Source organism: Archocentrus centrarchus, chromosome 17 (genome assembly GCF_007364275.1).
Source record: "Archocentrus centrarchus isolate MPI-CPG fArcCen1 chromosome 17, fArcCen1, whole genome shotgun sequence".
In the NCBI taxonomy this organism is placed as follows: domain Eukaryota; kingdom Metazoa; phylum Chordata; class Actinopteri; order Cichliformes; family Cichlidae; genus Archocentrus; species Archocentrus centrarchus.
The window spans coordinates 6,229,870-6,254,410 of record NC_044362.1 but is presented as its reverse complement, the minus strand read 5'-3'; the positions used below and the strand labels follow the sequence as shown (position 1 = coordinate 6,254,410).

General features: G+C 42.3%; 1 protein-coding gene across 4 annotated transcripts in view; it reads left to right on the top strand.

The window, feature by feature from the left end:
* The first annotated feature begins 958 nt into the window (after positions 1-958).
* ctnnd2b (catenin (cadherin-associated protein), delta 2b) overlaps positions 959-24,541 on the top strand; it is a 194,722-nt gene continuing 171,139 nt past the window's right edge. For all 4 annotated transcript variants that reach the window (XM_030752045.1, XM_030752044.1, XM_030752042.1 and 1 more), the window contains exon 1: positions 959-1,149. The gene's annotated coding sequence lies outside the window, so the exon portion shown is untranslated. The remainder of the gene's footprint in view (positions 1,150-24,541) is intronic.

Below are 24,541 nucleotides of genomic sequence, written 5' to 3'. Positions count from 1 at the left end.
ATTAGAAAATCTTAAATTATGGAAAACATGTTTTGCATCTGACTTTTTTTTCTGTTCAGCAACTCTAATGAAAACAGTTCATCTTTTCTGCAGCTGCAGCTGACTGTGACTAACACATTTCAGGCTTAAAGGTGACAACGGTGAGTTTCAAGTAATTTATATCAACAAAAATGTAAAGAAAAATGAAAGCTAATTTATTTCAAAGATGTCTATGAATGAATATCTACTAAGGTTAGCATCAGTCCATCACTGCAGAATCCAGTGAGAAACGCCACCCATCCAGCAAATAGTGTATTAAATGTTTTTTTTTTTTTTTTTTTCCTGTTTCACTTTTACACAGAGAAGGGTGATATGGTCAAGTGTCCAACTTTTGTGAAGTGGAGATGTGGACATTACTTTTATTTTTATTGTATGAAAGGACAATAAAATGATGGATAAGTGCAAACTGTTACTTTTTTTGAGTGATGACCATATAGGAGCTATAGGAGTGTCTACGGTTGTCTATTACCACAAAAACACTCTTTATATCAGTATTCAAGTGGCTTCAGTATCTCGTGCCTATTTAACAGAAAGAGCAGTGACCTCTTCTAGAGAAACATCATACAATTTTCTGCAAATTGCACCTTTAATGCTGTCTAAAAGTATCTGCAGTAAAGTGAGACACATGCTTCGTTCTTCCAGCTGCTGCTGCCGCCGTCCTGTGGCGTTTATCACCCCCATTCTGTAGTCCCTCTCATCACCAGTGGGTGTCGCTGCGGATACTGGTACCCAAGCCGTCTGTCCGTCTGTCTGGCAAGGATAGGGTGATGTTGTATTGTGAACTGAGAGAGAGAGAGAGAGAGAGAGAGAGAGAGAGAGAGAGCACCTCTGCCGCTCTCCTCGCCTTCTCTCCTGTGCGCAGTGCTCCGGCCCGGCCGCTCCTTCCTTCCTCATTTCCTCCCCACAGCTGGGTCTCTCCTCTCTCGGATGCTGGCTCTGCCTTCTCCTTTCACGCTACCGCCGAGCAGGACCAAATACTTCGGAGGGGTGGAATGACTGACTGGCTCTTTTGCATGGTCTGAATTTCGGGAAATTCGCACGTCGGAAAGGAGGGGAGTCAAGAGGGAAAAAAGGAGGCTCTCCATCCCCCCCGAGGGAATTTATTTTACAGTAAGCAGGCGCAATGTCATTTCAGTTTCCTCATTCCGCTCGTCTCACACCTCCCATTTGTGCAGCTGCCTAGAAAAAAATGCTAGAATATGACAGCGTGCTGCGAATATGGCTGCATGTTGTATTGTGTGTGTCGAAGTGTGTGCCAGATGTTTTTGCTGGGTTTTTTTGTCAGTTTGTTCCGAGGCGTGGTGTAGATCGTGTGCTTCTTTACCCCCTCTTTGCCACGATGCGCTAAAGGGCTGTGGTGCGCTTGCATTGATCGTGGAGTGAAAATGGAACCCCCTATTTCAGCTTGACTCGCCGTCCATCCATCCATCCGAGGCCGGGGAGTGTGGGGGTCGGAGGATGGAGGGGGCTGTCTGATGTGAAAACGGTATTAGGCTACTTTCAGATTGACCTAAATATGAGTGATATTCGTGTGATTATCGCGGGTGTCAGCGGCTCATCGTGCGCCGGCTGCGCCGTCTTTGTGTTGTCTTTGCAGAGCGCTGCTCGTGGACGCTCCGGATTGGAGTTTCCCTCAGCCATCACTGAGGCATGTGGACGGATGTAGAGCACCTTGCTGCCTGTGTGCTCCATGTTGATCATTAAAAACACCACCACCACCACCACAGTGTGGTTTTCGATCAGCTCCAGGCTGTTTCTCTGAATCTCAGCTGTGGAGTAATTAATCTCATTCATCACGTTGCCAAAAAAAAAAAGAGTGTTTTTTCAGCAGACAGCAACATAATGTTTGCTCCTGTTAATTGTCTGTGGATTTCTGCTCTGTGACCTATCAGAAGGGGGGGGGGGGGGCTCAAATTAGCCCTTTCACAGCCTTCCAGTATATCTCCAGCCACTGTGGGCTGCATGGTGGTTTAAGATGCTTAATTTGAGGCTAATTCCTCTGTCTTCTCTTATGGACTATAGTGTTTCAGCTCACAGATCCCTGTTGAAACTGAGAAGCTGGGTAGCCTTAGAAGCATTAGAAGTTTAATGTGATGGACATGAGGGGGTTAACCAGCAGCGTAGCTTATGTAGGACAGGGAAATCTGAGTTGATGTCAATACGCTTATATAATTTTGGCAGTCATTGGTGTATGAAGGGGAAGTTATATATTGAGAAGGGGGGGAACCCAAAGAATTCATCCTTAGTTAGCAACAGTTATGTTTCCAGGTGGTGAGCTATGCATCAATGGAGAGGCTGACAGGTGGCCACTAGTTTAACATATGAATGACGAATAACCAGAGGTGTTACTATGTCATCACTGAGTGGACATTTGGATTATTTGGGTTAACAACAACAAAAGATTTTTTTTCAAATAGGGTGTGGTGCAAAAAAAAAAAATAAATAAATAAATAATGCAATTGCAGCATCCAGTTTTTGTTTGCAGGTATGAGATCATTACCCTGTGAACAAGAAAAATAATAATTTGTGAAATTTTAGATTTAATAATGAGAATTTTTATGATGAGAAAAATGTTACTGGTATAAGACGAACATTTTTGTTGTCAACATGCACATTTCTGGGTCTAATCCAGTCCACTAATACACATGCCCCTCCTAATAAAAACTGTTTTCTTGTTTACATGAGGTTAGATGATTGATTCCATTCTCATAGCCTTATACTAAATTGTAAGCCACAACCAGCAGTTAGTTAATCTAGATGAGCATAAAGACTGGAAAAGGGGGGAACAGTTATACAAACCTAACACGAGCTGCGTTCTTGCACATTTAAAGCCCTTGTATTAACTCCCATATTAATGTTGTAAAAACTGAAGTTTAAAAAGCATTTTGGGGAGAAGTTTTCATAGCTAGCTGCAGTGACTTGGGGGGGGGGGGGGGGGGGGGGGGGGGGGGGGGGGGGGGGGGGGGGGGGGGGGGGGGTTATTTTATATAGTATCCATTCACAACAACAGCTGCCTCATGGCACTTTGCGTTGTAAGGTAAAGACCGGTGTCCTGCAGGTTTTAGATGTGTCCCAACATGCCAGAATCAAATGGCTGAATTACCTCCTCAGTATGCAGTCAAGTTCTCCAGAGTCCTGCTAATGACTTCTATATTTGACTCAGGTGTGTTGAAGCAGGGACACATCTAAAACCTGCAGGACACCGGCCCTCGAGGCCTGGATTTGAGGATCCCTGCACTACAATATTACAAAGAAACCCCAATAATCAGATGAGCCCTCTTGGTGACAGTGGGAAGGAAAAACTCAATTTTAACAGGAAGAAACCTCCAGCAGAACCAGGCTCAGGGAGGGACAGCCATCTGTCCCAACCAATTGGGGGTGAGGTGAAAAGAAGCTGGTGTCTGTAGTTCTTATGCTCTGAAGATTCATCTTGCAGTGGAGGGCCATGTGTGTCACAAAGGAGCTGCACAAAGTCCCCTCCCCCACCACAAATACAAAATCTGTGGGAAACACTTTATGGACTCCAAAGTGATGCCTGCTTCACATTAAACAGGCATATGTGAGGGTGGTATCAATCTTCTTGTAATCCTGAAGAAGTTAAAGTATCCCAGGTTTCACAACAAAAAGCAAAGATGATCAATCAATTTTTTTAAGCACTCATCCAGCGAAAGCCCACGCCAGCTGTCATAGAGCCAAAGGTGGGGTACAACCTGGCCAGGCCACCAAACTGCAGGGAGCCAAGATGATAAAAAGTTCAATTTGAAACATCTACCAACCTTTCAGACTGATTTCATGACCCTTTAGGGGGTCCCAGCTTCCAGGTTTGGAACCAATGACTTACCACAGATGACCCCCCATAAAGGATAATAGATATCATGATTGTGTTGCAGCTCTGGTTTGAGCATGATTACAGTTTCAGCTCCTTGTCCTCAGTATTCATTTGGTCAGGCAGAGTGCTCGCACAAACAGCTTGTGTTTGCCAACTGCTACAAGCCAGATTTAACACACACAGGTGAAACTGCCAGCCAGTGTTCTGGTCACACAACATTTAACTGATCAAAGAGCTTCTTTCCCCCCTAATGTTGCATTCCCCTAACATGCTGAGCAGCATTACCCAGAAGTCTTCTGTGTATATTCACCTGCTACTCCGGGATATAATAGCGTACCCCCACCACACCACATCACGCTTCCCCTTCCAGCTCCCTTCTCCCCAACCCCCCCCCCCCCCCCCCCCCCCCCCCCAACCCCCCCACCCACCCTGCCATTTCTCTGCCTAATTGCTAAAGATTCATGGTGGATGGTGGAGTTACCCCCCAAAGCTCTAAAGTCTGTAAAGTGATGCACTCTGCCACAGCTCTGAAAAGTAAGAGCCTGTTATCATCCTTGGCTGCTGCAGCCTCAACAGGCTTCATTAAGTTTTTATATTCAGAAGCTGATACATGTGATGTGGACAAACATTTAATAACCTCTTACTGAAGGGTCCAACACATTGAATTACTGCTTCCTGTGCAAGACTCACAATCAAAACATTTCTCTTACTGGCCTCAAGATATAGACTCATGAAAATGATTTGGACACTTGAGTTAATTAAGTTTGGAAGACTAAATCAAAGGGGTAAATGCATCCTTCTCTGTCAGGACCTGGTCATAACTAATTGACATTTAAATTAATTTTTTGTATATATAAATAATCTTTTTATGCTTTTATATTCAGAAACAGTAGTCGGCAATAAACATAGATCGTATGTGTCACTGGCAGCCTTGTGGCTCGCTCTCTCAGTCTGAACGATCTCTAGCTTATGTTTGCTTCAAACAAATATCTGTATCAACGTTTTACAGAAAGGTTCAGCACTGGCCGGGGACAGGCCAAGGACTGGCCGTGAGCCTGTCAAAGAGCAGCCAGCCATTTTCAGCGGCTGTATCTGTAGGTCACAGGTGAACCAGGATGCCACTGCTGCGGTTTCGTGCCCCGGTGGAATTTGTGTGAGCCTAACTGCTATTCCCAGATATCAGCAAATTAGCATGCTGAAAACACATGCTGTTACAGAGACGGTGGTCAGTATCACAAAAGCTAGATCTAACATCGCCGTGGCCTAATTACAGTTATTAGACTGGTCCCTATTAGGTGACACTCAGTATTTTAATGTGTGAGTAATCAAAGCAGTTAATGCAAAAATTAGAATTTTGCAATGCTTAAAATCAAGAACAGTAAATGGCTTGTTAATTGTACAGTGCCTTTCTACTCAACTGAGCACTCAAACACTTTCTACTGCAAGTCTCATTCACACACACAGTCACACAGAGCTTTTATCTCTGCCTAAGCACTTTCTAACGGCCGCGCACGCACTTGCCCAAGGATGCTTCGGCACATGGGCTGGAGGAGTCAGGGATCCGCCGCCCTTCCAATTGGTAGACAACCCGCTCTACCACCTAATCCACAGCCGCCCCCACGGAGAGTAAAACACTGAGAAAAACACTGCCTCCAGTTTCCATTAGGGATATTATACATACGCAATGCATAGCATATACGGGGCTGTAATAATTCATTAGAATAAAACATCGTATGACCTACTTTTGCAGCAGCGTTACTACATTATCATTTCCCTTCCCTGTTGATATTATGCAAGATTGTATAGATAAAATCTAATATAATCTGCAGATTCATTGACATTTGTGGTACTATAATTATTATAGTGCATATTCTAATTGTCAACAAAGTAAAGCTATCTCCTTTGTGCATTATTATCTCCATACCACAAGGCAGTTCTCTTCCTCTGGCTATTAATTTTACAGTCATCATTATACTAATAACCGTGATATAAAAATGACACATAGGGACAACTGAGCTACGCATTGTAGGTAAACTCTTCACTATCTGCATGACGCAGCCATTCATTGTCATAACCAGATAATCTCTGCTGATAACCTTGTTCTGAAAAAGAAAAACACAGAAAGAGAGAGAGAGAGAGGTCATTGTATTCCAATCATGGTAGTATCTGATTCATATCACAGCAGGCTCTCCCTCCCTCCATCAGTGTGTAGATGGGGAGATAGGTTGCCTGGTCAACAACCTCTTTATTCTGTGAACCACTGAGAGCACAAACACAGCAGGAGGTGTAAGAAGCAGGACAAGGTGTGGACATCGTGGGCAGTGTTTTGTAAAAGCTGGTTAAAGAATAAATGGAATTATAACTATAGTGATACAGTGATGTGGAGAGGAATTTAACAGTGCTTGGTGATCAGGGATCGCTGCGCTCTCAGGGGAAAGTGAAAGAAATTAATTTACACTGACATAAAAAAGTCTTTAAGAAAACATTTCAAATGATATGACTGTAACTTTATAGTTTGTGGTTGTTGCTGTTGCGCACTTTGATTTTTGAACATTAAAGCCGACCCACCCTTTGCGATGATATTTAATGACATCATCAGTTAAACTCTCACACATTTGCAGGCGATACGCTGCTCTTTTCCCAGTCCTTTAGCTTAACTGTTCAAAACCTTCAGCTTACTTTAATTCTACACCTTCCTCATGTTTCTCTTTTATCTGTCTATAAACTAAATATATTCCAAGAATGAGAGTGCATAAGGGTACTGAGCTTAAACTGGTGTCTTGACAGAGTGGAAGGAATCAGACGAAGAATGTATGTATGTGAATTGTCAGTTAATGTGTGTGTGGTGGTGAGCATGGACGCACGAGCCAATGTTACAAGGCGGTTAAATATTCCTTAAGTGATTAAAAAGCCTTCTCCTGTCCAGACTTTTGACTAGTACTGTTTACTATCAGCCGTGTCAGGAAATCATGCTCAGGGTCACAGATTGAAGTATGGTGCAAAATGTGCTTTGACTGACGGGTGCGCACACACAGGCTACTGCAGACAATTGCTATCTGCTAACCTCGGTCCCTCCTTATTGTAGTCATTTCTCAGTCATGTTTGTGTTTGTTGGTTGGCGTCATTTGGAGCATTTTTAATGTAATTTTCTGACAGTTGGTGAATGAAATTCTAGCTATTTTATCAGCTGGTTACTTAGCACTAATTATCAGGTATCTATGCCTGTGCATGTCTGTGCATTACACAGTTTATGGATGCAGCGTGCTAACCAAGCTCGCTAAATATGGTCTAAAAACAGTCACTTCTGGCTCCTAAAGGCAACATGCTAAAGATGCCATTGGCCTTAGCAGTTTGGCCAGTGGCCTCTTTGACGTGTGGCATCCAGAAACCAATGGGTGATGTTGGTATCTACATCCATCTTTGAGATACAGGCTATAGTCTCCATAGAACCGAGCTGCATTTGCAGTGAAGCGGACCTAGATTAACAGGTGAAGAACTAAACTTTGACTGTATCTAAATGGAGCTGCTGATGGAAATCTCTCAGTGCCGCTGTTGACATTTGCTGTTTGCACACCATGTGAACACCTGCAGCACAGCCCAGGCGTGTAACTCAGGTGACTTAACGACTACCAACGAGATCCCCTCTCTGCAGCTTTCACTCATGGGTCGGACTGGTTCGCTAATGGATGATGGCAAATAACAGCTGCACTTTGCTCTCCTGTCTTAGGTACTGAGTGGTTTTCTCTTCTCCTCTGCTTCAAGAGGAGAGAGGCGCAGAACAGCTGCTACATGAAGAGGGTAATGGCTGTTTGTCAGATGCATCATTCTTTTCACTTGAGTTTTGTTCATTTTACTCAGTGGCCGAATGCTCCAGCTGCAAAAGTCTCCTAGCAAAATTGCTTTGCACTTATATTTACTACGGCTCCCATCTGGCTGTGAATTGAACAGATATTTTGGAGGAAAAAAGCAACCATAGCTGTGAATTTGCGCTCAGTTAGACAATGACATTTACTTCAATTTAGTAACCGCATGGAGCAAGCCGCAGCCTGCTCAGCCAGAAGGCCACCACACTACTTTTTAATCACTGCAGCACATTAGCAAATTAATGAGTAATGGATAAATGAGAGGCATCTTTCATCTCTGTGTTAAGCCAAGTTGGGGCCAGCGCTATCATCATTGCTTCAGTGAGTCCACCATTCTCTTTGTGTCTGGCAAAGCTCAGGCCTTGCGTTTCCCTCTGCACCGAGGGAAACAATAATACTCCTCCTAATCCACCTCTCACTGCATTGCTCACCCAATCAATCCCCCATGGAGTGGAACGCTGGCAATTCGAGGTTGCCAAGTTGTGGTTGCCGTGGCAACATGGACTCAGGTTTTCTGTGATATCAGCCAGGTGCGGTGTGGCAGTTTGGGCTCTAACAAGGAAGACCCTTGTTGGGGATAATGAGCAAGACTCTGCTGTCATGGCGATGACTCTTTTTGTGTGCGAGGGGAGGTCAGCGAGGGGCGACTCCCAATTAGCTCGGAGTGTGTGAGGGAGACAGTGAGTAGGTGAGTGGGAAATTTCCCCCCCTGGGGTTTGCTGTTTCACGTTGTGTGTGAATAAATGTGCTTTCCTGAAATATGTTTAACAATGCTAAAAAAAAAAAAATATTTATCATATTTACAACACACTCAAATATCTCATTGACCCGTCTTTGATGATGTAAGTAAGCTGTCCCATTCATTTTTCATCAAGAACTTCTAATGAGGATGGGAGAGTCTGCCCAAAGCCTTCTCTGGGACATCCCAAAGTTAGGCAGTGGGGTTAAGCTCTCTGGTGGTGGCCATGTGTGAAAATGACGTCTGAACCACTCTTTCACAGTTTGAATCCTGGGATTCATCTCGGAATATGCCTGTGCTATCAAGGAAGGAAAAAAAAACTGGTTATTCAGTATATTTGGTTGGTCCACAGATCTAATTTTATGAGATCATATTGCTGAAACCAGACCTCAGGAAGTGAAGCAACCCCATATCATAACACTGCCCCCACAGGCTTATACTGTAGGCACTAAGCATGATGGGTACCTCCCTCCATCCATCTGTCGTCTTAACATGATGCACCCATCTCTCTGGAACAGGTTGAATCTGGACACATCACTCCGCCTCACCTTTTTGCATTGCTCCAGAGTAAATTGAAGCATTTTTATAAGTGATAAGTGTTTTTTTGAAACTGTTTAGTCCCAATCCCTTTGGTTCTCTCTACATTCTGCATGTGGGAATGCTCTTCCTTTTACACTGTAGATATTTTTTCTATTTGATTTCACCAAATGTTTATGTGATCCCCAATTGCAATCGTTTAAGACGATGGTTCACACCATCCTTCCAAGTTTTACTAATAATGCGTCGGACAATTTTTAACCCAATTTTAGTTTCAACAGTCTTCTTAGTTGTTTTCTTTGCTTGATGCAGGCCAATAATTTGACTCTTCAGAAACGGAGTAGCATCTTTTCCACAAACGCAGGATGTGTGTTTCTACATATTTGCCTAAGAAATGAGGAGCTACACATTGCATCAGCACGGGTTAAATAAGGGTTAGTCTGTTAAAAATCCATTTTTAACCGGTCCAAAAAAAGCAGTCCAATGAGTGCCACGTGCAGGATTAATGCCATTGTCAAGCTGCTGTCAGGCATCTTCAAGCTGTGACAGTGATATCTTAAACAGGCAGCACTCACTTGTTTTTGGCACCACCGAACAACAGATGAAAGAACATGACCTGGTTTTCCTCCACTCTGCTCCCCTCTTAAAAACCCGGAAAAACGAATGGGATGGCACGGCTGCGGGTTCAAAAGATAATTTCTGTTTAAAGAAATCATTACAGTATGTTTTTGTTTGAATTCACTGCGTTTACAGTAAAATGCTATTAAATGATATTATTGTATGAGAGACTTTCTTCAGTTTGATAAACACTGCGTCAGAGTTTGATGTACATCAGACATTAAGGTTCCTAATGTCACAAATGAAGAGAAGTAAACTTGCCTTCCCAGTCAATGCCAGTTTCATTTTGGGGGTTTTATAGTCTCGCATGCTCATTTTCTGCCCTCTATTTACCCTTCACCGATTCTGTGGACTGCACACTCACACAAATAAGGGCAATATCAGAGCTGCTCACTCTATTATCCCAACAAAGGAAGCAGCTCTTGTCTTGTGTTTACCCACATGTAATTTAGATTTAGATTGCATGCCCCTGCTTCTTTGCATACGTGTGTTTTTGACTCGGTGGGCGTTGGAGGACCGTCGGCTGCAGCCTGACAGCCACTCTTTGTTCTCACTCTTACGAGTAAGTGGGCCTTACGTAATTACAAATGAGCTTTCTATCTATAATGCTGCCGAAGAGGAAGCCTGCAAAGCTTTTGGAGCTGCAAAGTTAAAAAAACAAAACAAAAAAAAATGACACATTGTGGTCAAACATCCATTCATCACTTATCACAGTGATGAGAACAATTCTCACTCTGCTTTTACGTTACTGCCTGTGTTCTCTGGAAGCGGCAGAGGATGTATTCATACAGACTTTTCACAGGTAGAGGCAGAGAGGATTTTTATCCCCGTGCTAAATGAGGGTTTTCACAGAGGATGTTTCTGCCCCTGTTTTGTTGTTACTAAATGCTGTAGATTGTCCCCAACCACTCCACCTTCCATGCCTCCATTGCTTAGTTTCATCTTTTGCTGACAGTGTGGTTTGTGTGGGGTCTGTTACAGACTGCATGGTGTCAGTGCATGCTTTTGCTTCAGGCTGTGTCCTTGATCATTTTCTGACCGATAACACTTTCAGTGCACTGCAAAGAAGACAAAAAAAAATCCCCTTAAGTGGCCACTAAATATATATATATATAGACCCCTCCACCAATTAAAAGTGGTGAGAATGAAAAGCAAAGGAGTTCTTCAAAAATGGAAGGTGGTGTTATCTGTTTTCTGTCTGACAGTTTTTGTGTCCTAAGCATTTTTTAAACTTTAAAGGGCATTTTGGTGCCCTGAGTTCTCATTAATTTCCAACCCTTTGCCAGCAGTTGCTTGCCTGCAGTTTTCTACGAGTGGGTTTGTTTGTAGAGTGTGTGTGTGTGTACGCGTGCAGCAGAGGAAGTGGCGTCTGGCCAGGATGGTCCTGCTTTGTCTGGCTTTAATGCCTCTTCATTCACTGTACTCACATCCAGCCCGAGCCCTGACAGTCACTAATCTCCTCTTTATCTTAAAGGTTTGCTCAGCACTTCAGTGTCCCATTCAGGCGGCTGCGAACCAAAGATTTCAGGCAGCAACGTGGAGCTCCATGTTGATAGCTCTATGGTGTTCATTAGTTGCCAATGTCCTTTTAAAGTAGTGAGGCTGGAGCAGCTCCAGCCTAGCTGTAGTACGATTTTTCCTTTGTGTCCAGAATTAATCCCAGATAGCAGACACATTTGGGCCTAATCTGGGCTACTTTTTTTTCATGACAGGCATTTAGGCGCTCTCATGGTACTGGCAAATGTTCCACGGGCCAGACATGACCCCAAATGTCACAATACCCCATCTGGCCCTTATAAAATAGACGTGTGGCTGAGTTGCAGCCTGAGCCAAGACTGTTAGACAAGGCCAAACTGCAGATGTGTGCCACACTTTGGCTAAATACTCATTGCTATCTGGAAAGACTGGGCACACTCACCCACTCATTTGAAGGGGTGAGTGTGCCCGAACTTTTGACCGGTACTTTACTTTTGGCTGTCAAGCAGCATTGTGTTAATGTAATTTTATCATCAGTTGCAATTTTAGCTTTCAGCAGTTTTAGATACAAGATTACTGAGAAAAACTGATTACTGTTTTTGCAGTGGTGTGTTCCTTTAGCAGTAAAAAGTGTAAAACCTGCCTGCCTGCGAGCCTCTGTGTCACGCTTTGTCGTGACAGAGTTGCCACTCTTCGCGCAGGTCTTCCAAGCTGCACAGGTCCAGTGCCACTGTGACCTCTTGACATGCCCATGTGCAACTGTGGAGGCCACATGGACTACCCCTTGTTTGGGTAGAAAGAAGAAATTCATGGATCAATAAAGGTGATATCTTTGTCCTGTTGATGCAGATACTCTAATAATAATGGTAATTTATCTCTGTCTGCTTGCAGTAAACCAGCCTGTAGCCCCTTGAAGCTCTTCCAAACAGAACCCCGTTATCAACATGGTGACTGTAAAACAGTCGACTGGACACCTTGGACTGCGAGCGAGGTCTATAATTACTGTACATTAGTGATTTTTAATTCATGGATATTTCATGTAGTTTCCCAGAGCCTGGACTAAGTAGCAGGTTATATTTACATGTGTGCTTCAAATGAAATGTGCTGACAGGGTCACTGGAGGAAACTCAAACACTGTCCATGCTCTGTGGACAGAGCTTTGGCTGTCTTACAAGAAGATGAGTTCAACCTCACTTGTTAGTACTCATCTCTGTTGGGGACAAAAGGTTAGGGAGGCAGGACCTGGAGTGAAGAAGTTCTGTTGAGCGTCTCATGTATCATATATACTGACTGGACTACAACAAACAACCACGGACTCACACTAGAATGGTGACAAGGTGACTGGAGTTCAACTCTCCACTGGACATTTTGTTGTCACTCACCGTTTACTGTTTTTGTTTGTGGTTTTACTAATTAAGATGGTGAACCAGCTTAGCCGTATATATGTGGCTCATCATGTTAGCGCTGTAGCATTTTTCCAATAATGGGCAACAGTTTGTTTTTACATGTCTGTGTTTATTAACCTCAACAGCGGCCATCTTTTTCCTCTCATTCTGCTCCCATAACAGGGTCAGCTCACGAGTTTGCAAACATTAGGTCTTTTTATGCTTGATGGTAATATGAGTCATCAGGTTTGCTGATCTATCAATCGCTGTCATTAATGAATGGCTCGGTGTGCTCACAATCAACAAGCAGGATGAAGAAAAAACTTTAATTGATTGTTTTATTTTCCCCTCTGGAAATTATTTATATTTTCCTGGCAACATTAGTAGAGGTAATTAGCTGGAAAGGTCTTGTTTAGACACAAAATAAGCAGCGCAAATAATGAGAACATTGTTTCCAGTCAGTGCCTGTGAAAGTCCCCCTCACCCACCCACCCCCCCGCCTCACAAGGCCACACCCGCACTGTTAGTGCGCTGCTCTGGATTTGGAATTAGCTGAAATGAGTATTGTCATTGATCAGCCCGGCCAGAGAAACACGCAGGAGCAATCAATAGAGGACCACCTTAGCCAGCCAGTTAGTGAGTGAGCAGGCTGTTTGAAAGCTGAAATCCACTTCATATTTTAATAGCAGCAGCGTTCTTCTGCTGTCATAGTTCCCTTTATGTTAGAGGTTATATTTAACTCTGACTCTTTGAAAATTTGGAAACTGATTAGAATACACATCAAACTTTTTAAAGTTTTTTTTTTCTTTTCCATCAGCTCATCTGGGACATAGCAAAGACTGAGGTATTTTAAACAGCTTTGAAGACAGAGAATAAACAGGACATTTGCAAGTGGGAAATAGATGTAAATGAAGTGAATGTGAATCAGTTATCAGACACTCTACGTGCTATGTGGGACTTCTTTTAATTTAGATTAAAAAAAAAAAAATGGCACCCACACTTGGCAGCTGCTCATTACACTCCTTAAAACCAAGCCTGGAACCCAGAATGTGCTCCTGAATGCAACTCCAAGGAAATATTTCCTCTCAGACCTTTTAAGTTTAACTAATAAGGATTTGTCAGGTTGAGCCGAGCGTCTCACTGATGACTAAGTATTGTGTCTGGCTGAGAGACGAAGAGACTTTGCAGTTTATTGGCTAAGGGTCAATTCCCACCGAGATTTTCGCTCAGCTGGCTAACATACTGCACACCATGTGCTTCAGTATGCGAACTGAGGCTGGGAATTCCGTATTTGTACTCCTCTCAGCTGCTATAGTGAAGAAAAAAGAAAAAAAAAAACACAGTGTGTCCTTACTTATCTTAGCCTTCAGGCTAAATTAATGAATCCCATTGGTGTGTGGCAGTGAAATAATGCAGTGTCCATAGTTAACTAGTTAAATTCAAGGAATACATTGATCAGACAACAATAAGCTCTTCCTGACATTTATATGAATACCCATCACAATTGCCAAAAGCTTTTTTTTCCCCATAAGGGGTCCTGGTGCACTACAACCTTAGAGCCACAAACATATGTCTGACTCTGGCTGTAACCATGGACATCTATTTCAGTGGATATGTATGACCTCCACTCCGTTTACAACAGTGAACTTATTATTCCAAAAATATTGCCTTTTGAAACATTGCACAGAGAAGCCATTCATCTCGTCACAGCTGTAATTTATGAGCTTAACAGTTTTTGCAGCCTCTGAAAATGTGTACGTCTCCGTTGCCTCACTCTACAGCGAGGCTGCTTCAAAGTCAGTTTCTATCTGTCTTTTTAAAATTTTTTCCTTTAAATCTTGAAAGGTTTGCATGGTTTTTCATTTCCCATGTTTATCTGCCCTCACTATTACACCCTGTGTTTATTTTTTTGCATTTATTTCCCCAACTCTAACTTCAAAAAGCCTCAGTGTTGAAGATCTAACAGTGCACAGTCCGAACAGTGTTAGAGCATGAAGTTGTTCTCCCTTAAGAAAAGGTCCAATGGGCCATTTGTGTAAGCGCTTTTTAAGACTCATATTTACTTTTCATTGCGCCATCTCCTTCTTGTGAGCAACAATTTTATGCCCCACTCTGCATTTAATCATTAGTTATTATTAATCTCTGTCTCTCTCCCCTCAGCCCCACCCGGTCACAGCAGATGGCTGCCCCTCCCTGAGCCTGGTTCTGCTGGAGGTTTCTTCCTGTTAAAAGTTTTTCCTTCCCGCTGTCGCCAAGTGCTGCTTATAGGGGGTCGTTTTGACTGTTAGGATTTCTCTGTATCATTGTACGGTCCTTACCTTACAATATGAAGCACCTTAAGGCAACTCTTTGTTGTGATTTGTAAATAAAATTGAAGTGATTAAGATGGGAGTTAATATAGGGACAGAACAACAGTGAACTTGAGGCCGGGGTGGATGGATGCATTAAGAAGACAATGGGACTTGAACATGTGAGACTGCTGTTTATATTTCTTTCCAACTGGAAATCATTGTTTTTTGTTGTTTGTTTTTTTAAATCATGCTTGTCCCATAAATTCAATCACACGTTCTTCATGTTAACCTCAGCCATGATCTGCCTGTAAAGCTAACTGTTACTAATTAACCAAAAAGCTTAATTAAGATGCTTCTGTTGGGTGTATTCAGTGGGATGGGGACCTGTCTTTGCATTTGGATTACAGAGCTGGTTGTCATTTGAATGTAGAGTACAGCATCATTCAGTTTTTTCATGAGCTGTATGGGGTTCACTGCCAGTTTAAACCATCATGGTAGTTTAGATGATGTGATTCTGGTTTGTAAGCCACAACAGAGCAGCTGGTTGGATAAAATGGATATTTAATATTAATGTAAAAATGAAAACCTTAGCCTCAGTTTAGAGCTTAGTGGTCTTTTGTTGACAGATTATTAAAACATGTTGCAGATATTTTCATATGTCCACCCTCTGAGCTCTGTTAAATCTGTTGCCAGATTTGAGCACATCTGTTGCCAGATTTTTGTGCATCTGTTGCCAGATTTCAGTGACAAGAAGTAGCCCAATAAAAACCTCCTGCTGAAGCCGAGCACTCAATCGAGGTTAAAAAGAAATAGTTACGGTTTTGTTTCACTTCAGTGAGTTCTGTATATTGAGCAGCAACTTTAACAGCACTGTTTTAGTCTATTTTTGTGCTCAGTCATGGGTGCATGATTCTGTTTAAAGACACAGTCTGGCCAAACAAAAAATGTCAATACCATTAGGATTAAATCAGAAAACACCCCCATGCACTAGTCTATTATGAGGACACTATGAAAACAAAGAATTCTTCAGAAACAGTAAATAGTTGTGTGAATCAAGACTGGGATTTATTATTAGAAGTGTATAAAAAACAGGTACACTGATAAGAAAAAAGCTCACTGCTAGGTCTTTGTCAGCCTCACACCAGGACAAACAACCGAAAGATGTTGATGAATGAAATGTAATAGTCTTAAAAAGCATCAGAATATGATTTGTGCAGTAAAGTGTTAAATAATAAACCTTAGGGTAGCTATTTTCAGCACTCACCTTTAAAGCCCATTAGATTCAACAAAGTAAAGCATTAAGTAAACAATCAGGATTAATAAAATGGCCTTAATCTTTTTTCATTTTGTGTGTGTGTGTGTGTGTGTGTGTGTGTGTGTGTGTGTGTGTGTGTGTGTGTGTGTGTGTGTGTGTGTGTGTGTGTGTGTGTGTGTGTGTGTGTGTGTGTAAATGCACGTGTGGTACGAATGCGTGTGAAAAGTGTGACCTGTGTGAGTTTCGTGGTCAGTGCATGACAGTTGAGACGAATGTTAACAGCAGACTCTGATTTGGTTCAGACTCTCGAAGCTCTGCAGCTGAATCATGAGTTAGATGCATCATAGTCTAAAAATGTAGTTATGTAGCGTAGGTACATACCAGTCAGCTTGTTCTGAAACTTAGCGTTTGGCACTTTAGCTGTCACCATCTTGTTTTTCAAAGCAGTGGGCAGAAAAAGCTGAGACGTTAGCTAGCACAGTTTCTGCCTAGCTAACTTGGCTAGCAAGGTACATCTGGAGCAGGTGGCAAAAGTACAGCCAGTATTTACTTAAGTAGAAGTACAGATACTTCTGTTAAAAATACTCTGAAAAAAGCCGAAGTACTGATTCAAGTTCTTTACAAAAGTAAAAGTGAAAAGTACTGGCTCTGAAATGTACTCAAAGTAAGAAGGTAAAAAGTGGCTCTCATTTCTGCTACCTATTTTTGTGCAAAGGACCTGGTGTTATATTAATGTACTAATAATCTTAGTACATGGTAATGCAAACTTTATTTAAATCTAAATGATAATTCTAATGCACGTAATGAGCTTGAACACTTACTGTATGCAGAACAAAAGCAAAGAAAAAGAAAAAAAATAGATCTATTTTCTTTGGTAGACGCTGACTCAGGGGTTAACGTGTGAGCAGCTGATCGGCTGTAGTGGCTCAGTGTGGGCAAAGGAATCACAGCTCAGTAATTTCTGTTGAGAGCTCCAGCAGATTTTCTTTGTGTGCAGGCTGTGATCAGCTGACCTGTGCTGCTGCTGCTCTGAGGTTTACTGCTCTTTGTGGATTTACACAACTGAATTCAACAAGATGCAACCAAATGTTTCATGAGCTGTCTGACTCCATCCCCTGCACTGACAGTATACTGTTTATACTGTCTTTGTACTATACAGTATACAGTTGGTATAAAGGTTGAATTCAGTGAATGAACCTAAGTATCATCAGCTTTTTTTTGCCCTTGATGTAACCTAAATCTGACCACGAACACATTTCTAAGTGACCCCAAACTTTTAATTGGTAGCATATTATGCATGTGCCTACCCTCTGATACAGCCCTTGATTGTAGCACTGCTGTCTTGGGTTGTCACGCCAGTGCTGCACTGCACTGACTTTGCAGCATTTGACAGTGTTCAAATATAAGGTCATTGTTACTATTCTTTTCTTTTAAAATTATGGGAAACTTAATGTGATTCAAAAGGCTTTACTTTTTTCTTGCAGTCCTTCCTACTTGAAAAGGGTGACTCAGACCTGGTGTTTGAGTACGGAGGGGAAAGGAACAAGGAGGAGAGAATATCAGGAGAGTGAAGTAGTGCAAGCGAGTGAAGAGGGAGGCAAGAAGAGGCTTTCTGTATGTAGTGAACATTCTTCACTTGTGACTGTGGGAGCCAGTGACACATGAAATATGAGAGACAGCCGCACTCTCCACTATTTATAGCACTGCAAGAGAGACAGAGAAAGAAGAGAAACTGGCTGCAGCACACACACTCCAGGGCAGAGGTGGCATCACTTCTTTATTTGCTAAAGAGGAAAAAGAGGAATCCCCGCCAGTATTGAGAATGCACACATGTCACTGCAATGGCTCCGGACAGGCCAGTCTGAAGCAGATATGTACGTGTCATCTCAATAGTGAGAGGTGGCTAAATAAGCCTCAGCATCCACTTTTCTTTTTTAGCTCACAGAACTAAACAGATGCTTGGGGGAAGCGCCGGTTGCGGCTTTGTGTTGTCGCTTTGTGGCAATTCAAACCCATCTGCAGCTCAGCACTGTTTTGTACAAACTGCTAAAAATGTATCAGTGCTGCTGGGAACGCAACAGCATGTCCTGTTCTGCTGGAGATAATGATGAAAAGAAGCCAAAACGAAGCCCAGCTAAAGTGGGCATGCAGCTTAGGGAATCGTTCCATTTATGTTATTTTATGTTTAGATGAAGACTCGTGAGCAGGAATCAAAGGAGAGCGGAATTCATTCAGTTCTTGCAGTGGCCTGACAAGCACTAAAAATAACCGCCGCTAATGCTAATTTAATGGGGGTCATAAGGGCAGCTGTGAATATGAATGGGTGGCTGAATGGATGAAGACTCATCATTTGACATCATCTGCTGTGTTGTTCCTGACGTAAGATGATTTCAATTGCTCTGGACTCAAATTGCATAACATGACCGTGCCGTCGGGCCGTCGAGGCATCAGAGCATCGCTTAAAAGTAACCAGAATTGAAGGAAGGACTTTGATTTGTGATGCTCAGAAACCATGACCCATTAGGAAAGCAGCAAGTGTGCTTATCTCTCTGAAATTGTCCAGCACGGTCACATATGCGGCTTAAAAACGATACGATACAAGTGTTTTTGAAGAGGTCTTTGCTTCTCGACAGTTCAGTGTTTCACACGGTGTCCTAACTTGCATTGAACTGTCATCTCAGCTGTTTGATGCCGTTGCTCTCACGCTCGGGCTTGAGCTTTAGCCACGGTCCGAGGCAGAGGCCCGAAGGCGGCCGCGAAGCTTTGATGCTGCCCTCCATAATCAATTTCTTCAGTGATGTCATATCTGTAGAGAAAAGCCCTTCAAAGACAGGCTGATGTATTATGCATGGCACTATAGTAACTAGCCAGTGAGCTAGTAGTGCTCTGGGGTGGTAATGGTGATGCTTGCAGTGCTGAGAATAGCAGTGGGAAGCCTTTGTACTGAAGGCTTTTGCCAAGGATGAATTCCTCTATGGTCAACTTATCTTTCCTCAGATGTATGTTCTACGTATGCAGACACAGTGCAGGGATATCAGTGGACTGTGCTTACATTTATACTTTGAACAGTAATGCCTGCAGGAAAAAAGTCACAGTTTTAACACATAGCTTGTGTCCTTGTTTGAGCTTTTTCAGTTTGGTAGTCGCAGAGATGAAGAACATTTTCAGAGCGTCTATCAACGTTTATTTAGGTGAGAAATTCTGAATTCTGGGTTTTGGTTATAGTTTGTTTGTTTTGTTTGTTTGGATGATGTCTAGGTGTTCTTACAAAGTATTGGACCACCTCCAATTTTCTGGTGTTTCTAAATAATTGCTTACTCAAAACAAGAAGAACTGGTTTTGTTTATAAAGATTATTTTTGACAGGTTATAGCAAATCCCGTTATTTTGCTGTGCCAACATGATTTGAAAATTAACTGCTCTGATAAATTATGTATTTTTTGATTTATTTTTGATCTCCAAAAAGCAATATTAACTAGATTAGACAAAGAAACGATACATAATTTATCCCCTGGTCTTCTGTTGCCGTTTGTAAATGCTGGCACAATATAATTTAATAATATTTTTATTTTGACATAATAGGCCCCCCAAAAAATACAACCTTTATAGTGTACTTGCAGAAGTGATGTGTGGCTCCTTTTAAATTTTAGTTTACTTTTCTTATTACCCAGAATGTAAAATTGAACAGATGCTGAGAGACTCAAGTGCAGATGTTGGGTCGTTGTGAGCGTTTATGTGAGGGGAAGCTTCAAACAGTAATTCACCATCCACAAGCTAATGACTGTATGAATTTAAGCTGAATAACAAACTGCACTTCTATAAAGTTGAGGCAGACAGGGCAGCTCAGCTGTTTGTTTGGAGCCGTGCTAATGGCAGGGGATCAGAATTTCATTAAGTCATCTGCTTTACAGAACGAAATTATACATTAAATATTGGAAGAACTACCAAGCAGTTCATGTTCCCAAGAGGGTAATCCCTACTGACTGTAGATACCCTTACCTTTCATCTAGTGCAAATGTGAATGATGATATTTTTACCATTTTTCACAAATTTGACAAAGATAGCATTGTCCCCATGTTTAATGAATTATAATGAACCCATTTGGCTATAGCAGCTTTATGTGTCATGGAGTTGGTCGCCCTTTTGCAGCTATAATAGCTTCCACTCTTCTGGGAAGGCTTTCTACAAGACCTATAAAGGCAGGCTGCATGGCCAGGTGCTTGGCTGCATACACCTGTAGCAACGGGACTGAATGGAACACCTGAACTCACTAAGGGGTGCTGCACAATACTTTCGTATGTAGTGCAGATAGTGCCAGTCCAAAAACTGCTTTAAGAATAGTGCAGCAGTCTGTGTGGATGAGCTGCTCATCACCCTCAGGCATAACTGGTAGAGTCCATCTGTTTTATTGCTGAGATGCATCTTGGGAATATTGCCTAAGATGCATCCCAGGAATATAAACTCAGGAACTGAACCTGTGGTTTTACGATCAGTAGACCCCACTCTGCAAATATAACCCTGCAGTACTCACTAAACCCTCTGAAGATTAGTTCTAACAAGCCTCTCGCAGGTTCTTATGACAAAGCGCTGCAGTTGACCAGCACAGCTCATTTTGAAGGGTCTCTCAGTCATTTCTAAACGTCTCATTCGCTGGCAGCTTTGTCAGAATGCTTCTGTCATCCAACAGTTTGGATTCTTTTGTGGCTAAGAGGGTAGCACAAGTTTGAATTTGTTTTCGCAATGTGTTTATCACCACTGTTGTAACCTCTGTAATTGCACCATGTGACGGAGCCGCTCGCGAACATAGCTCACCCAGAGGATCTGTGGAAATTATGTATAATTCATGATGCTGATTGTATTTTTAGTTGCTCCGGCTTGTTGTTTGGTGATGGAGATGTAGCGTTAAACAGGGGATACTTTGTTATGAAGATGAGGAGCTACTCCTTCAGTGAACAGCTTGTTTCCCTTCTTTTTCAACTTTTGGCCACTGCCTGGTGGGAAGCTGTGCAGAAAGAGAAGGAAACCTTGGTGTTGTTGTTTTGATTTGTTTTTTTCAGCCCACTCCTGTATTTGTAAGTGATAAAAAGATCAGCATCACCACTCAAGTTAATATCATTCTTCATTCCTTTTTCTTTTTTCTTTCAAGCTAACAGACTCTGAGCTCTGTAGCACATTCAAAGCAGTGCCCTTCCAGTGAGTGCCATTAGAGTACATAAAAATTTTAATGTCTTAAGCTCTGAATTGCCCACATTTGCCTGTTCGTTAGAGTGGCATCATTTATATGCGAGACGACTGACTACATGATGTTTGAGACATGACAGGCAAGTCTTTGTGAGCACTAATAAGAAGTATACTCAGTACATGCAAAATTACCCTCATAAGCAAGTCGCTCTGAAATAATCATTAAGTCAGAGGGTGAAGACTTGGTTGGAGTTGGATTATGGTGAAGATTAGTGTTAGGCAAGAAAGGGTTATGGTTAGATAGTGTTCCACCAGGAAAGCTGTTAGTTGTTAGAAAGTTGCTGCGGGCTGTTTGGCTCATATAGCAGTATCCACCAGCTATAATGCTAATAGCGATGCTTTGCCACCATTGATTCTTTCTTCTTTGGCCACACTTTAGAAACTGAAAAAGTTCACCCCAAAAAGACTCTAAGATGAATTTTACATAAACAAAAATTAGCACAAAATTAACTTATTTTTCATATGGTTGTCCTCATCTCACTTCCAGAGGCTTCACTCCAGTAGGACCTGTTCAACAGTCCAAGAACCACTAGGGTGACCAGGTGTGGATGATTGTCACAGAAACACAAAGACAGAGTAGAAACAGTTTACACCTTTAATAGTTTTTGAGATAGAAAAAAGGAAAAAGCCAAGTGTACAAAGTGTGTCGCATGTAACCATAAAAACAAGCTTCCATTCAGATATGACGGTAAATTTGTTCTTGGCACGATTAATGCCAAATCTTTAATCTGCATCGATAGCTTGTGCTAAATTTTCTCCAAGCATAACATCCCAGCTTGCTTCAGACCCAGCCACAAGACAAAAACTGGTCCATCCCAAGGACAAAACTCCTAAACACAAGCTAAGCAACGTAGTGTTTGCTGTGTGGTGCAGTGTGGAGTGCTCGGGCCTCTACACTGGAGAAACCAAACAGCCTCTTCACAAACGAATGGAACAACATGGAAGAGCCACCTGAACAGGACAAGACTCAGCTGAACATCTGCACCTAAAGGAGAACGGGCACTCTTTGGACCGAGAACACAGATGGTTTGAAAGAGGAGTTAAAGAGTCCATCACTGAACAGAGGTGGTGGCTTACAACACCAGCTGTCAGCCACCTACAATGCAGTCTTGAGATCTCTTCCCAGGCGCCGCAACCTCCATTCACACGTTACTTCAGGTGACCTCAGTAGGTCACACAATAGGGTGGAGCAAGGTCTCACAGTGGTTCATCTTTTCCAAACACACATGCTCTTTTCTCCATATTTAGTTTGCTGGGTCATGCTTTGTGCCGCAGACAATAACCAGGCTGCATATGTGCAGTTCTGAAGACAGGAGGAGGAGAGAGACCCACTTATTTACCACTACTAGCATGAAGGCATGCTAGTATAATATTTAGTCATAACTTTTGCCTTATTCCCTTTTTTCAAATGTTTTTGAGCTGTTATGACTGACAAGAAACATCAGCTAACTTTATAGTTAAAGAGTTTCCCTAAAAAAAGGGGGCACCACACCAACATGGCAACATGTTAGAGAAATGTTAGTGAAAGTCTCCAGCAAATGAATATAATCATTGTCTTGCAGTTTAAAGTGGAAACGTGGTTGCCTGTGCTTGTAAATGTGACTCCAGCATTTTATCGGAGGCACTGAGAAAGTTGGCATACTCTCCCTGTGCGCGTATGTGTGTTAATCAATAAGCGCACATTAGCGATATGTGTGGAGGTCAGCTTTGTTGCCCACGTGGTTTCAGGTCTCTCCCTTTCTCTCTCTCCCTCCTGCCCGAGGCTATCCTGAGGTGGATCCCTGTTGTTACTGTCCTGTAACCTTGCCAGTGACAGTACAGCCATTTTAAAGCCGTTTATGACTTGCCTCTTAAACAGAGGGTTTAGTCCCAAAAAAGGTCATAAAAGCAGGACCACTGAATGTTTGACTGCAGAAGTGTATGTGTTTTATTTTATATTGTTTGGAAAAATAAAACAGCTTGTGTTGTTTATATGTGTGTTTGCGTGAATATACACTGTATGTGGACAGCAAAACATTACACCCAAATCTGATTGCCCAACCCCCCCTCCCCTCAACCCCCCCGTATTAAGATAATCTGCTGATGTGGCCACGACCACTTATCCTTTCACAAGATTGCGGAACACGGCTGCAGGGAGCCTGATCCGCCTGCCTCTTCTTTGGCCTTAGAGAGGAGATGTGAGAAAAACAAACAAAAAAATATTAGTTTCTTGGAAATTGTCTCTAATTATACATTAAAAAGTGAATTTTGTGCCCTAAATGTGACACCTTCCGCAGCAAAAACCACAATGCTGATTTCGGGATTAGGGTGAGCGTTACAATTCATGCCAGTGGTGTTTGGATGGGATCAAGTCTTGTTGCAGGCCAGTGGAGACACTGTCATGTTGAACTAAAGGGCATAGGAAGGAGGTCTGTCCACATACTTTTGACCATTTGCTATGCCGCTGATTGGATTGATCTCAAGCTCATTGCATTTGTGTCACTCAGCTCCTGATGCATCATCCTTCACCATTCTACATGATTTGTCTTTCACTTCAGTGGTCCAGTTAGTGAGTGATGATTAGATGAACTGCAGGAGCTTTACAGTTATTCAGTCTTTTGGCATTAAATCACTCAAATAAGCAAGTTCGTATAAGTTTCCACACTCAGAGCATAACCTTGGTGGAACTTTCCTGAAATATTGCACTCAGGTTCATCAATATGCCCTGGCTCTCTCCATCCTGGGATCAGCTCACATCCCCAGGATAAACCCGTGAAGAAGAGTTGCGTTTATATGGCAGCAGTTTTGAAATGATTTCCTGAGGATCTCTTCACTTGACAAGATCACGAGTAAAAGATGAGGCCTGTGTGATCTTAATTTTTGGCCTGTTTGCGTGTCTTAACGTCAAAAATGCAGATGCTCGTGTAGATATATGACTCAATAAGATCTTTAAAAGCCTTCTGAATTCAATTTGACTGTGTGCTCAGCAAAAGAATGTCCCACGAGTGTAACAACACAAAGAAAGGCTCACTGTATATGAAAGCAATAGATTTGGAGATTAAGAGAATTCTGGGAGAACATAAGAAGAGAGGAAATGACTTGGGGATTTATTTCTGCTTGATTTCCATATATAGAGAATGAGGAAACAAATATAATTGTTCAGCTGGAATAAAAAAAATAAATAAATAAAAAAATTCAGGGGACTAACGGAGACATCTCTGTTTCTAACTCTATCACACTTAGCAGAACAGCTGCTGGCCCATAATGCCTCAGTAAAGTTTGACGGTATA